At 39.7% G+C, this 13,967-nt stretch overlaps 1 pseudogene; it reads right to left on the reverse strand.

Annotated features, from left to right (window-relative positions):
• Nucleotides 1–71: 71 nt before the first annotated feature.
• LOC136506460 (uncharacterized) lies at nucleotides 72–11,309 on the reverse strand (annotated as a pseudogene).
• Between the last annotated feature and the right edge of the window lie 2,658 nt (nucleotides 11,310–13,967).

Genomic DNA, 13,967 nt, shown 5'->3' on the forward strand with positions numbered 1-13,967 from the left:
GCGGATGTTGATGCCAACTATGACAAGGAATGTCACATAAAACATGACAATATAAAAAACCAGACATCGAATTAGTTGGACATAATGAGTACTACTAGTAGCAGTGCATGCTATTACTCAATATGGCACCAAATAATTTAATATACGATACAAACGCAGACTTCGGACACAAACAAGACTCCTGGTACTTCTACCATCTCAAACTACAAATAATATGAAGATTTTAAGACTAATAGAGCATATATTTAATTCCATTTATGTAAGTGTATTCCTTCTCGTGGGATATCTTCATGCGCCCAAATTTGGATTTGACCAGCTCAGCATCAGCATCAGCATCATCATCATCAGATTTATCATCATCCAAAAACTCAGGATGACGCCAGTGTGGCAAGGGCACAGGCCACCTGTAGTTCAATTGAATAAAATAATTTATGTCTAGAACTTGAACCCAGCTTAATATATTTTCAATGTGCATAAGAATATCTACCTGTTTAACACAGTTTTGTCTCCAGGCAGTTTATCACTATCATTGCCATCTTCACCAAGTTTACTGTCAAACACATATATACCAGTAAAACGATTTATGCTTCACTCAACCTAGTTCATCAACTTTTTTAAAATGATACATACAAAATAACATTATGATGTGCACAGAATACCTTTTCTCAAACATTGCTAGAATTGTGCTAATGTTCTCCCATCCCAGAAAAGGGGTTCCTATTCTCTTATCATAGAAGTTCATGCCAACAACGTCCCCATGAAGATTAACAAGTGGGCCTCCAATCCCAGCCTAGCAAGGTGGCATGGACAAGTTGTGATTTCTCTATTCCAAATAGGTATTGGTAGCCAATTCATTCTAATAAAACATCACATATTTTGACAGTTCAATTCAAGCCTTGACCATTTATTAATACAATTTATACAGGTTTTGTCAAAATAATCACACTGTTATATTCATATTCCAAAGTACTTTCTCATGAACACGATTTTGTAAATGCAAGCAAACTAATGCCAGGGAAATATAGGGTCAGCTCGATTTTCTATATTTGATATGTGTGTTATAGAAAAAAAAACAGAACGAGTATGTATTATCAATGTAAAAAAAAGGCAATAAAATTACAGGATTACCTTAGTGATTTTACATGTGCAAGCAAAATAATAATGTTAGGGAAATTTAGGGTCAGAGCTCAACTTTTCCATATTTGAATTGCATCTTACAAAAAAAAAAAACCGAACTAGTATTTACTGTCAACATGAAAAATTAGCAATACAAATACAGTATTTACCTTGGTGATTTTACACGTGGAACGTATGAGGAACTTGCAATCAAGTGTGCCTGTCCAATTAACCAGATCCCCACAAGTAGCCAGTAATGCACCTGATTCAAAGCAACGGCCTACAGCTGCTACCTCAAAATGGTCGATAAAATTAGGCACAGTATTTAATGGACGATGATCACGGTAATCCTTGACACTGACTAGAGCAACATTATAATGTAGATTATAATGTTGTAATGTTCCTTCTGTGCGTTTGTTGTTTGGAAGCAACACTTCAATCTGCAAATAATACAGCGATGAGACTAAAGCACCACCTAAGAACTGGAATCACAACAATGAGTAACACCAACCTTAAAATTTTCAACAATCTTGTTGTCATCATTAGAATTTCTAACCAAGCTTGCTGATGTCAAAATAATAGGAGATCCAATCCAATTAACAAAAAAACCTGTGCATGCAAAAAACCTTTTTCCTCCTGCATTGGCTCCAGTTATTAGCTGCTAGTTGTAATCAAAACAGAGATGAAATAGAAAATGGCGCATCAAGGTAAATCACCAGTGAATGAAGCCAGTGCAACAATATTGCGTCTTATGTTAGAACAAGCTCCGTTGTTGAATTTTTTCCAGACACCTTCATCATATGTGTGGCCAAAAGTATCTTCAAACGTATTAACTCGAATCATGCCAGCTGGAGAAATACACATTGTAGAATAGTTGTTAGTGGTATAGGAGAGCTGTTAAAGGTCAGAAAATTTAGAAGCACTGACTCACCTCCTAACATGGTTGATGGTAACTTAGGGTAACCATTGGAGTCTAGATCTAAAGACAGGTCCTTGTTGAAATAATAATGTCCTTGTACTGGTGCAACAAGGTCAAGTGGTCAGCACTAACATATACTAATAAAATACACAGAAAGTAAATTCACATAAATTCTACACATAACGATCAGCATGTAACATTAACAGTATTGTATGATAACTGCTTGAGCAACAATTAACATTAGAACTTTAGAAGTATACACAGTAAGTAAATTCACATAAATTCTACACATAATGATCAGCATGTAATATAAACGATATTATATGGTAACAGCCTGAGCAACAATTAACATTAGAAATCAGCATGAATGTAGTGTGTAGCGTGAATGTAGTGTACATGTTAACTAATAATAAGCACTAGCAATATGAGTACAAGTGAAAGGCCCAGACTAATAGTTGAAATAAAATGTAAATGCTAAACTTGCACAGCTTTGAAATAGGTACCATTACAAACTGCGACAATCAGCATCCATTCTCAAGGAGTACCTGTGTGCGGATAGGTGATAGATTTCTCACCTAGGGGTCTTGCTCCAAACCTGCAGAACATGACTAGATCACCACTAACCCAAAAGTGAAATGGATCAAACCAGTGCAATAATATGTAAAATGGCACCAAAACAAGCATGAGTAGAAATTGGATGCAGACATGGAACAAGATAGAGAAATGAGGTTCCGAAATCCTGTGGAAAATCTTTCATTAAAACATGATCATAATGCTCTCTAGTGTGCACATTCAAATAAGACAAACATGCAGTTTTCCACATTTGCACAAGAAATATGACTAATCTAGTACAGGACAACTGTGAATCTGTGATACATGCTAAAGGTCGGCAAATATTTTGGTTAAAGTGGCAAATTAAAAGTATAAACATTGAGAAACTACGAAGCACAGGTGCCAAATAGGCAAGGAAGAACAGCTCATGGTCCAGATTATTGTATATATATGTTGTCTAGCACGCATAAGCTCTTTTATGAGAAGAGCGGTACAATAGAGAAGATAGACATACCTGTAAACCTTCAAACATTTTGACTGTGCAAGACCATCCTTCTTTTGCTGGGATCTTGAGTAACGCTCCAGATGCTTGAGAATTATGTCCCATGGTCGGAAAATGGCTCTTCTCTTAGTCAGAAAAAGGTTCATGCCAACAACGTGATCAACAAAAAGGAGTGGCCCGCCTTCCCAAACCTAATAACACAAAAAAGGTTACATGCAACAAGGGTTACAATTGAACAAAATGAAGTTGTATTGAACAGAGTTAAAGAAAAAATGAAGAGATCAGCATTATGGCCTCTACGCATAAAAGAAATAGAATAATATGCAAGTGTACCTCTGAGGTTTTACAGTGAAGATCTTCATCATCCTCAGATATCCCTTCACTATTCAATTCCACGCTCTTGGCCATTATTTTACCAGAGACGTGACGCCCTACAGCTACCTGCAACCTTACCATGGGGCAGAGTTTCCAGTGCACGTTGAAACGGTCCAAACTGAACATCATCGAAGCCAGAGACAGCAACAACAGCAAAGTTGCGATGTAAATCAAATTCAGCCAGACACCCCATACATACTTCATCACCTTCATGGCGCACTTCAATCTACAATACGATAAGGCAAGAAATAAGTGTACAATGATCAAGTAAAAATGATTAAAGGATGATGATTGTCGGCTCCAACCTTTAAGTCATCAGAGTCTTTGTTTGTATCATTCATAGCTCTAACCAAACCTGCAGTAGTCAGAAACCTGAGGTTGTACCCCTGGCGTTCCATAGCTATGCCCGAGCATGAAAATAAGATTGTGTCTCCTACAGAAGATTGCAATTTAAATCATTTATAATTGGTGGTGTTTCAATATATATTTGTTGGGAAATTGAGAAGACTAGCAGCATATATAATCACCATCGCACAAAGCAATCGAGGCGACACTTTTAGACAAATATGATTTTACAACATCATTGAGCCCATCCCAAACATCTTGAGTTGAGTCCGCAGGGAAGCGACCTAGTTGAAGGTGAAAAAGATTAAGCCAGCTGTGAATAATGAAATAGCGATGTCGAACACTGTGTGTGTGTTGGGGGGGGGGGGGGGGGGGGTGCTAGCAGGAAAAAAGTTCTAGCAGACCTGAAACCCACTCAATCTTGCAAGCTCTTTTGTTCCCATGAATGGTTCTAGTGAGATCATCCCTGCCTCTCTTACCTTTCCGCATCTTTCCCAAGACTGAAGCGGAACTTTCTTTTCTAATCTAAATAAAAAAAAAGAGGCAAAATGTTAGGTCATAAGCATATAAAACTATAACCGAGCAAGTAATCAGAAATGCTAATAATGGCCTCAAGTCAGGCTGCTGGTCCTTGACATAAACTTGAAATACCAACAATTACAATTTTGGTTCAGTCCCCATAGAAGGTGGCCAAATAGCATCATTTCTTAGCTCAACTATCAACAATAGCATGGAGTGCTGACATGAAAAGGTCTGTGCACTGCTACAACTGATGTCTCAAAAGTATCTACCAGCTAGCTGCTACCAATTCCTTAGGTTGTGTCGAAAAGTATTTATGTATGATATTATCTTTGGAGCAAAAGCGTTACCACAAACACAACTGAAAGAAAAGAGCTCACTTAAGGCACCTCTGGTGTACCAGGGTATCTTTTACGCTGGTTGTAATATGACTTGTATGAAGGCAGTCAAACCTAAGCTTTGCCTTCCATTAGACTACATATAATATATTCTTTCCTACTACTTAGTTTAAAACTGGCATACAAAAGCACCATTGGAGTCAAGCAGACGTATAGGTAGCCGCACAATGAAAAAATAAAATACTCACGTTTTAGATTTCTAGTCCGTTTGGCAATGCAAACATGTAGGGTTCTGTAACAGAAAAGGAAGGGGTGGGGAGGGGGACAATGGAGCCTAGTGAGAAAGAAGGTCATTCCTCTTAATATGCTGCACTGAAACAAGCTCTTGATAAGTCAAAAAAAAAAAGGATAATTATTGGAACTAATCCAAAAATGCACAAGGGTCAAGGGTATTGATGTGCTGCTGCTACTCTGGTAGCACTACGTGTATCGGAATAAAATCAAATTAGATTATTTAAGCGTTATTCTAAACAAATATTGTACAGACATTGTTGGAAGAAGTCGACCCGCTGAAGTAAAGTTCCAATTAGATGGACGCATGTAAACGGTAGGATGCACCAAGAACAAAAATCACTCCCCATACCATAAAACGTGGGGCACAAAACTGGGACTTCTGTGTTCTCTCTCCTGCCGCAAGAATTTTTGCGCTAGATCTAGGGTTAGGTGTCTGAAGTCACACAAGACTACACGAGGGAGGAAAGGATGAGGAGGGCGATGCACGTACCTCGTGTCCGCCCTTAGAAGGAGCGGTGCAGATCACGGCGGCACGGCAAACCCTAGCAGGATCGCCCTGCCGTCGCTCTCCTGGAGAGAAAGAGGACGGGGAAGAGGGGACGATTGTGGGGAGTGAGGGAGGAGACGCATCCGAAGTACGGACGACCCGTCCCTTGCTTTGCGGCAGGCGGCGCAGGGGCACTGTGGAACATGATCAGCCTGATCGGCTGGGAGCGGCTAGCTGGGCTGGCTGGCCAGCCCTCTCACATAAACACTGTTGACGCGAACGTCGTCCATGGGCTGAAATTTGGATCTTGTACCGGGTCCACCTGTCATTGAAACAATGGCAGAAAAAACATGGGAGACAAAAAAAGAAATCGGTGTACAGGACACCAATACTGATCCAGAGAGGGGGAGGCGGGCGGCAGAAAAAAACATGGCAGAAGGAAATTTTGGCGTTTTATTATTAGGGATAGATTTAAGTTGTTCTTGGCCCAACAAAATAATTCTGAACTTTTCCAAAACATATTTTAATCTATATGATTTTCTAAAAATATATTTTTGAAAATCATAATACAAGCTAACAGCCAATGATTTCATAGAGTGATTTTGTTCGACACCTAAAATGTTTCCTAAGAGAATTTTGATCTAAAATATTTTTCTATACCAAACACACCTACTGACCTACACATATTGTTGCATCACGTTTGGTTGGGTAATTGGAAAGAGGAAGTGAGGCGTCAGTTAAAAAAAGGCTTCGTTTAGAATATGAGGATCTGTTTTATGTTCCTATGTTTTTTCTATAAAATTAAATTGATTCTTGTCAAATTTTTGTACTATTCCTAAATAATTTATGCATTCCAAAATGGCTTTTAGGAGAACTTGTGTGTTTTATGGGAGTATAAGAGTTTCGGTGGGAAGATGAATTAGAGTTTAGAGGATGAATATCCACTAATCAATTAGCATGGGGTAGGTGTTAATTGAGTGAAGATGAATGTAACCTTACCGTTGGTTATGATTTGTGATATAAGTTCTCACTCATCCACCAAAGAGGGGATATGGATTTATTTTGGGCCAATTGCATTACTGTTCTCGTTTTGAACTCTAGTCGCACGTTTGACTCTGTTTTTTTTAACTTTACAGATTTGCCCCTATTTTTTGAATTTGAAGCTTTCAGCTGCCGTTAAGGAGATTTAACGGTGTTAAGTGAAGGCTGAAAAGACACAAATGACCTTCGCATGAATGACCCAATAATCAATATGATTTTTTACGTACATAATTATTATGGATATATTTTGGACAAATGACATCATGTATTTTGTTTAAATTTCGAAATGTAATAATATATTCAGCAAGCATGACATGATATCCAGATCATATATAAGCGGAATATTTGCATCATGCTAGATTTCTCATGTTCACACAACTCACGACTAAAAGTGCACCGAAATTAAGGCACTACTACGTGCCAGTATCATGTTCCACAGTGCCCCTGCGCCGCCTGCCGCAAAGCAAGGGACGGGTCGTCCGTACTTCGGATGCGTCTCCTCCCTCACTCCCCACAATCGTCCCCTCTTCCCCGTCCTCTTTCTCTCCAGGAGAGCGACGGCAGGGCGATCCTGCTAGGGTTTGCCGTGCCGCCGTGATCTGCACCGCTCCTTCTAAGGGCGGACACGAGGTACGTGCATCACCCTCATCATCCTTTCCTCCCTCGTGTAGTCTTGTGTGACTTCAGGCACCTAACCCTAGATCTAGCGCAAAAATTCTTGCGGCAGGAGAGAGAACACAGAAGTCCCAGTTTTGTGCCCCACGTTTTATGGTATGGGGAGTGATTTTTGTTCTTGGTGCATCCTACCGTTTACATGCGTCCATCTAATTGGAACTTTACTTCAGCGAGTAGACTTCTTCCAACAATGTCTGTACAATATTTGTTTAGAACAACGCTTAAATAATCTAATTTGATTTCTATTCCGATACACGTAGTGCTACCAGAGTAGCAGCAGCACATCAATACCCTTGACCCTTGTGCATTTTTGGATTAGTTCCAATAATTATCCTTTTTTTTTGACTTATCAAGAGCTTGTTTCAGTGCAGCATATTAAGAGGAATGACCTTCTTTCTCACTAGGCTCCATTGTCCCCCTCCCCACCCCTTCCTTTTCTGTTACAGAACCCTACATGTTTGCATTGCCAAACGGACTAGAAATCTAAAACGTGAGTATTTTATTTTTTCATTGTGCAGGCTACCTATACGTCTGCTTGACTCCAATGGTGCTTTTGTATGCCAGTTTTAAACTAACTAGTAGGAAAGAATATATTACATGTAGTCTAATGGAAGGTAAAGCTTAGGTTTGACTGCCTTCATACAAGTCATATTACAACCAGCGTAAAAGATACCCTGGTACACCAGAGGTGCCTTAAGTGAGCTCTTTTCTTTCAGTTGTGTTTGTGGTAACGCTTTTGCTCCAAAGATAATATCATACATAAATACTTTTCGACACAACCTAAGGAATTGGTAGCAGCTAGCTGGTAGATACTTTTGAGACATCAGTTGTAGCAGTGCACAGGCCTTTTCATGTCAGCACTCCATGCTATTGTTGATAGTTGAGCTAAGAAATGATGCTATTTGGCCACCTTCTATGGGGACTGAACCAAAATTGTAATTGTTGGTATTTCAAGTTTATGTCAAGGACCAGCCTGACTTGAGGCCATTATTAGAAAGTTGATCATGTACTTCTTGCCCTCCATGGCTAGGCTGCTCATTATTTCCTGAGATCGGGTTGCACTATCTGTTGTATGCTTTATTTTGTGCTTTGTTCTAATAGATGCTAGGAATAAAGTGCGACTTAGATACGTGTGAAAGTATAAGAAAACAAAAAGCTCAAAAAAGAGTAGTAGTGGTGGTGGTGGAGGCCTTAGAAACATGTCAACCATCATTTGATCAAAAACTTGGAGCATCAAGGCAGCATAACAGAGAGAGAGGATAAGGTAATGTAGGGGCGGCTGGTAATGATGCCAAGTTCCTCACAAGTTCTTGATCATCAGCTCATATTCCATATAAGGTATGGACTTGGACAAATTCATCATCGGCAAAACAAAGAAGAGGAGGGGAGAGGAGAGGAGAGGGGAGAGTTGAAAAAAAAAAGCTAAGCTGCCTTGGTCTTAGACAACTTCACCATCAGCAAAACAAAACAGACTAGTAGAAGTATAGTGTAGTGTAGTAGTAGAGTAGTAGTAGTAGTAGTAGTAGTAGTAGTAGTAGTAGTAGTAGTAGTAGAGTAAGTTGGTAGAGCAGTAGTACTACTCCCTGCTCAAATAGTAGTAGTAGAGTAATAGTAGTAGTAGTAGTAGAGTAAGTTGGTAGAGCAGTAGTACTACTCCCTGCTCAAATAGTAGTAGTAGAGATAGTGAAGTAGCAGTGAAGTAGCAGTAGTAGAGGAGAGGAGAGGAGAGGGGAGAGTTGGCAAAAAAAAGCAACTGCTGCACAAAAGAGAGGAGAGGAGTAAGAGTAGTAGTACAGGAGGAGTAGAGTAGTAAGAGTAGTACAGTAGTTCAGTTTAGAGGAGTAAGAGTAGTACAGTAGTACAGGAGTAGTCGATCCACCAAGCAAGAACTGCTGCCATATATGCCACTGACTCAGCACTTATTATAAAAGTGTAGAAAAGTTCATCATTGCATATGCCACATAGAACAACAGATAGTGTAGTTCAGTTTTAGGAGAGCTATGGTGAAAAATGGCAGCAGTAGCTTTATATGAGTAGCAGTTGTAGTATAGAAGCATGCCAGTTGAGCCAAAAAAACTATTGAATAGCAGTAGAGTAGATTAGTATGAGTAGTACAGAAGTAGTATAGTAGCAGCAGCATGTCAATCAGGCCTCAGAAGCATGTCAATCGTCATTTGATCAAGAACTTGGAGCATCAAGGCATAATAGCATCAGCATAGACAGTATAAGTCAACAGAAAATGACATATGCTCATAGGCATAACAGAGGCAGCATAGAGATCATAGACTAGTTCTATATAACAATATATCCCAAAAAACAAGTAGTAGATGTAGTAGAGGCCTCATATTTTGGAGCATCAAGGCAGCATAACAGAGAAGAGAGGATAAGGTACTGCAGGGGCGGCTGATAATGATGCCAAGTTCCTCACAAGTTCTTGATCATCAGCTCATATTCCATATTAAGGTATGAACTTGGACAAATTCATCATCGGCAAAACAAAGAAGAGGAGGGGAGAGGAGAGGATAGGAGAGGGGAGAGTTGGCAAAAAAAAAAAGCTAAGCTGCTTTGGTCTTAGACAACTTCATCATCAGCAAAACAAAACAGACTAGTTACTGCTTTGGTAGTAGAGCAGTAGTACTACTCCTTGCTCAAATAGTAGTAGTAGAGATAGTGATGTAGCAGTAGTAGAGGAGAGGAGAGGAGAGGGGATAGTTGGCAAAAAAAAAGCAACAGCTGCACAAAAGAGAGGAGAGGAGTAAGAGTAGTAGTAGTACAGCAAAAAAAAAGCAACAGCTGCACAAAAGAACTGCTGCCATATATGCCACTGCCTCAGCACTTATTATAAAAGTGTAGAAAAGTTCATCATTGCATATGCCACATTGCCACATAGAACAACAGATAGTGTAGTTTATTCATAAAAGTGTAGAAAAGGTGATACTTGGTGAAAATTGACTCTGTTTGAGTTCATAACAAAACAGACTAGTTTTAGGTGTTACTTGGTGAAAAATGGCAGCAGCAGTAACAAAACAGCTAGGAGTGAACTTAACATAAGGTTAGGAACTCAAGCAGTGAACAACAGATATTGTAGTTCAGTTTTAGGATAGTATTGGTGAAAAATGGCAGCAGCAGTAACAAAACAGCTAGGAGTGAACTTAACAAAACAGCTAGGAGAGTATTGGTGAAAGCATTCCAGTTGAGCCAAATCAAGAAACACTGATTACTGAGATAGTCAAGTACTGGCACATCCAGTTGAGCCATTGCATATGTGCAAAATAATCCGGCTAAAGAAAGTAATGGCACATCCATTGAATATGCCACTGCAAAATAATCCATTCAATAAATACTATACACTAGTAAGGGATGACAGAGGCCAAGTTGTTGCAAAATCAAGAAAACTGATTACATCATAGACAGTACCAACCACAGCATCATAGACAGCAGCATATATGGTCACAAAATCAAGGAATATCATCACTTTAGGGGGAAAAATGGTAGCAGTGGCATATGCTCAGTTTTTTCTAAATCACATCATAGACAGCAGCATATATGGTCACAACCACATTACTAACCACAGTACCAACCATAGACAGAGGCATATGCTCAGTTTTTTTTTAATCAAATCATAGACAGCAGCATATATGCTTTAGTTTACACAGTAGTAACCACAGCATCACACCCAGAAGAACTAACCACAGACAGAGGCACAGAAGGGGTTGGGAAAGGGTTTCTGCTTACCTGCAGAAGAGGAAGGAGAGGAGGAAGAGCACGAGCACGGGCCAGCGAGGGCTGAGGAGCACACGGCCGGGACGGCAAGGTCGGAGACGAGCACTGGCCGGCAAGGTCGAAGACGAGCACGGCCGGGCCGGCAAGGTCGGAGACGAGCGCGGGCCGGCAACGAGGACGGGGCCGGGGCGCACGGCGGCGGAGATCCCAGCGGCTAGGCTTCCGAGAGGCGGCGGCGAGCAGGGAACCGGCCAAGCAGAGAACCCCAGCTGTCGTGGCAGCCGGCCAGGAGGACGGGGCCGGGGCGCACGGCGGCTAGGGTTCCGAGAGGCGGCGGAGAGCAGGGAGCCGGCCAAGCAGAGAACCCCAGCTGTCGTGGCAGCCGGCCAGGGGGACGCCGAAGGGCGACGGGGGGGGGGGGGGGGGGGGGGGGGGCGGCGGGGGCGGAGGAGGCGGCGGCGGGGGGAGAATCCGGCAACCTGACGGCGTCTAAAGCAGATGCGCGCCCCAGGACTTAGCCGGCCGGGGTATATATACTCGGGCTGATTTGTAAGGCCGGCTGGCCGGCCTTACCGGCCGCCTTTACAAATGTTTTATTTTTTAAAAAAATAAAATTAGTTTATAGGCTTGGTAAATATTTTTGAGGTACTAAATTACTTTAAATAGAAAAATTATGAATACTAAGTTTGTTAAGCTCATCAAGATATACAATTGTTATTTTGGTCAATTTTTCATTTGACTAAAGTTTGAATATTTCAAATTTTGAATTTTAAAAAAATGACAACTTCAAAATAGTTTTTGAAATCCTAAATTGCTTCAAATAGAAAAGTCATGAATACCAAGTTTGTTAAGCTCATCAAGATCTACAATTGTTATTTTGGTTAACTTTTCATTTGACAAAGTTTGAATGTTTCAATTTTTGAATTTTAAAAAAATGACAACTTCAAACTAGTTTTTGAAACCCTAAGTTGCTTCAAATAGAAAAGTCATGAATACCAAGTTTGATCAACTAATCAAGATCTACAATTGTTATATTAGTCATTTTTGCATTTGAGAAAGTGTTATGAATGTTTAGTTGTAAATTGACAAGTCTCTCGTATAGTTTCATAAACTATATGTGAGATTCATAATTTTGTGATTAGTGTTTATTAAAACTTTCTCAAACGAAAAAATGACCTATATAAAAATTATAGATCTTGATGATTTCTAACACTTTCGTATTCGATAGTTTTTCAGCTGAGGTCATTTTGTGTTTCAAAATCATATTTGAAGTTGTAATTTGTTTAAATTCAAATTTGAATTGGTCAAACAGAGTTTTACGAAAATATGAGTAAACTAATAACAGTAAGAACTCAACCATATAATGGAGCTTTATTTTATAAAATTTTAGAAAAAAACCCATCACATTTGGAGTTAGTATGAGGGAGAAAAACTAGTTATAAGTTTTAGATACGGATTAAAAAAAAAGAAATCACACTATTCGCTCATGTACATCATGAACAGGTGTGATTTATATTTTTAATCCGTAGCTGAAAATTGTAACTAGTCTTTCTCCCTCATACTAACTCCAAATGCAATGATTTTTTTTTCCTAATTTTTTCTAAAATCAAGCTCTATCATTTTAGTTTGTTAATCTTATCATGTGACTAGTTTTAGAAAATTCAAATTTTGAAATTCAAAAAATGTCAACTTGAAACTAATTTTTGAAACCCGAAATGGTTTCAAATAGAAAAGTCATGAATAACAAGTTTTTTAATCTCATCAAGATCTACAATTATTATATTGCTCATTTCTCTATTTGAGAAAGTGTTAGAAAACATTAGTTGTTAAGCTCATATGTAAATGGAAGTCTTGAAAACACGTACATAAATGAAAGTCTTATACACATACATAAATAAAGTCTTACACACATACATAAATAAAGTCTTACAAACACACTGCGCTTACACAAGCTAGGCCGTAACAACTTTTTCCCTTTGCACCTTTACGCTCCCATGGCATTATATCTTTGGGAAGGTTTTTTTCTACAATATTGATCTTCTTAGTGAAGTCTGTGAATAGCAGTATGTCGTCGTAGTTATTGTGGGCTTCAACATCAGTCAACACCATTAACTCCGATAATGTGCTGTTTCCCGGGGATAACCACATGCTTAGTCCTCTTCTTGGGGGGAAGGATACTATGCGGGTCGGGCATATAGAAAACTTGTGCGACATGTGAAGCGAGCACCCAAGGGTCATCGTGGTAGCCTACATTCTGGAGGTCAACTGACCCTCAATCCGATCTCATTGAATTCATGTTGCTTTGATCCAGCGGTATCGAAATAGGGCCACCTTTATATCCCTTCCATAATCAAGTTCCCATATATCTTCAATTATGCCAAAGAACTGGGTTTTTTTGCCACACTCCAACGAGAGCATCTATTCGAACTGCCACTATTCTAGTTCACACACTTACTATCCTTTGTGTGGATATAGTATGTGTACACATTGATCTCATAAGCATTCCAAGATGTTACTTGTCTCGATGGCCCCTCCGCCAATTTACTGATTGTAACTGAATCTATGGTTTCTCCTGACGGTATGTTCTTATCCTTCAACCATGAAGTTAGGCGTTGCTTGTGTTGTTTCATGACCCAATCATCTGAACGACCATTTCTCTCCACCGTAATGATAGCCATGTGTTCTTCAATGTATGGTTCCATTAGTTTTGTGCTTTGCAAGACACTATAATGCGTCCGACTCACTTCTTTGTAATCATGGTCAATGAACACTTTCCTACCACTTGTGCCCTTCCCAGCCAGCCTACCCTTATGACGAGAATCAGGATTACCAATCCTCCTCTGTACTTTCAGGTACTCTTAACAGCACTCGACGACTTCTCACTACTATAGCCCTCTATCATGGAGCCCTCTGGGTATGCTCGATTATGCACGTATCGGCTTAGAACCAACATGAACCTCTCATAGGAACCACATTTTCATGCAAGTAGCAAGAGCCAAGCGCCTGTATCTGGTGAACCATGTGAATCATGAGATGTACCATTATATCAAAAAAGCAGGAGGTAAACACATCTCTAGTTGG

The sequence above is a fragment of the Miscanthus floridulus genome, chromosome 15 (genome assembly GCF_019320115.1).
Source record: "Miscanthus floridulus cultivar M001 chromosome 15, ASM1932011v1, whole genome shotgun sequence".
NCBI classification, from domain to species: domain Eukaryota; kingdom Viridiplantae; phylum Streptophyta; class Magnoliopsida; order Poales; family Poaceae; genus Miscanthus; species Miscanthus floridulus.